This window comes from Penaeus vannamei, chromosome 18 (assembly GCF_042767895.1).
Source record: "Penaeus vannamei isolate JL-2024 chromosome 18, ASM4276789v1, whole genome shotgun sequence".
NCBI classification, from domain to species: domain Eukaryota; kingdom Metazoa; phylum Arthropoda; class Malacostraca; order Decapoda; family Penaeidae; genus Penaeus; species Penaeus vannamei.
The window spans coordinates 40,819,097-40,821,596 of record NC_091566.1 but is presented as its reverse complement, the minus strand read 5'-3'; positions in this window follow the sequence as shown (position 1 = coordinate 40,821,596).

Below are 2,500 nucleotides of genomic sequence, written 5' to 3'. Positions count from 1 at the left end.
CTTCTCTTCTCTCTCTCTCTCTCTCTCTCTCTCTCTCTCTCTCTCTCTGTCTGTCTGTCTGTCTGTCTGTCTGTCTGTCTGTCTCTCTCTCTCTCTCTCTCTCTCACACACACACACACATACCAATGTATGTATGTATATGTGTTACTGTGTGTGTGTGTGTGTGTGTGTGTACGTATGCTTAAATACATAGAAGTGGTATTTAATAAATACGATGATAATGATACTGCTACCATTGCTACTTCAGATAAAATATAGGATAACTATGATGAAATAATAAACATGGTAATAGCAACAGTGATGATTACACCACAAGGATAATAACTCTAGAAAACTAGAAGTAACACTAATACTATTTCTAATACCAATACTCGGTATGTTGATAATAATAGTAATTACATTTATAATGATAATGATAATAATGATACTATTACTACTACTACTGATACTACTATTATGATAATAATAACAACAATAATAATAATAATGATAATAACAGTAACAAAAACGACAAAAATAATGATAATGATAATAATAATGATAATAATAATAATAACGATAATAATAATAATAATAATAATAATAACAACAACAACAACAATGATAATAACAACAGTGATAACATCAATAATGATAATGATTATAATGATACGAACAATAGTAGCAATAATGACACTAGTAATAGAGCAATAGGGACACTGATACAATAAAGTTATTAACACTTGAAGAATTCCATTAATTAAAAAGAAAATAATAACCATCGTAACAATAATATTAATGATAACCTAAGCGCCGTGTGTGTGTGTGTGTGTGTGTGTGTGTGTGTGTGTGTGTGTGTGTGTGTGTGTGTGTGTGTGTGTGTGTGTGTGTGTGTGTGTGCGCGTACGTGTGTGTGTGTGCGTGTACGTGTGCGTGCGTGTGTGTGCGTGTTCGTGTGTGTGTGTGTGTGTGTGTGTGTGTGTGTGTGTGTGTGTGTACGTGTGTGTGTGTGTGTGTGTGTGTGTGTGTGTGTGTGTGTGTGTGTGTGTGTGTGTGTGCGTATACGTGTGCGTGTGTGTGTGTGCGTGTGTGTGTGTGTGTGCGTGTGCGTGCGTGTGGGTGTGGGTGTGTGTGTGCGTGTGCGTGTGCGTGTGTGTGTGTGTTGAAGTTATCCTTATCTCACAGTGTTAATGATCCTGACCGCCACAGAAATTGAACGACGCACAGGATGGGCTCAGAAACACCTCTGGTAAAAGGGACATACAGGAATGTATTTGTTTTCATAATATCATCCAAATCGCTTCAATTTTGTCATTGAAACATTTACACGTACTGCGTTACCTTAAAACATTATTGAAAAAAGATGGAATTAATGAAGGTTACTTTGACAGCAATTTGCAACGAGGAAATTATGAATCTGCAAGTTATTCCTAGACACGAAGAGGACGAGACCACAAATGGCGATGGCGACCTTCGCTTACTGTGTGATTTTATGTTATTTATGTGTATCTCTGTCTCTGTCTCTCTCTCTCTCTCTCTCTCTCTCTCTCTCTCTCTCTCTCTCTCTCTCTCTCTCTCTCTCTCTCTCTCTCTCTCTCTCTCTCTCATCCCTTTGAAATGTATCAATAAACGCCACACCTCTGTCTCTGTATACATATATATGTATATATATGTGTGTGTGTGTGTGTGTGTGTGTGAGTGTGTGTGTGTGTGTGTGTGTGTGTGTGTGTGTGTGTGTGTTTGTGTGTGTATGCATGTGTGTGTTTGTGTGTGTGTGTGTGCGTGTGTGTTTGTGTGTGTGTGTGTGTATGTGTGTGTGTGTGTGTGTGTGTGTGTGTGTGTGTGTGTGTGTGTGTATACATACATACATATATATACATATACATACATACATACATACACACACACATATACATACATACACACACAAAAAAAACACCCATACACGCACACATATATAGATAGAGAGTAAGATAATGCTACCAGGTAACATTGGCAGTTACATGACCCAATACAGCATGTTACAACTTACGTATAAAATATCCACGGATTTCCTCCTCTTCGCGGATATTTCGAAGACTGAGAGAAATACAAGAAAAAATAAAAACGTCTTCAGGAAATTACGATATTATAGCCAAACTTACCTGATAAAACACTCTTTCCTGATTTTGTAAACGTTGTCAGCCGGGAAACAAAAGACAATTTGATTCGAGAATGACTTAATCAAATTCCGTAGTCTCTCTAACTTTATCATTTCAAGGTCGATGATGGTCTGTGATGGAAGCGAAACACCGGATGGAAGTTGTCCTTATATGGAAGTAATTCTTAAGCTTGGACAACTTAGAGGATCATTATTCCTCATTCTGTTTATTCATCGGCTTAACACTTTCTTCGTCCCACTTGCGCCAGAGAATCAGAATAAAGCGCGGATGAAAATGGTTCATAGAATTCGTGAATTTCTGTACCTCTGTGTTATGAAGGTCCACCTAATATCTCTAATATCTGTGTTATGAAGGTCCAC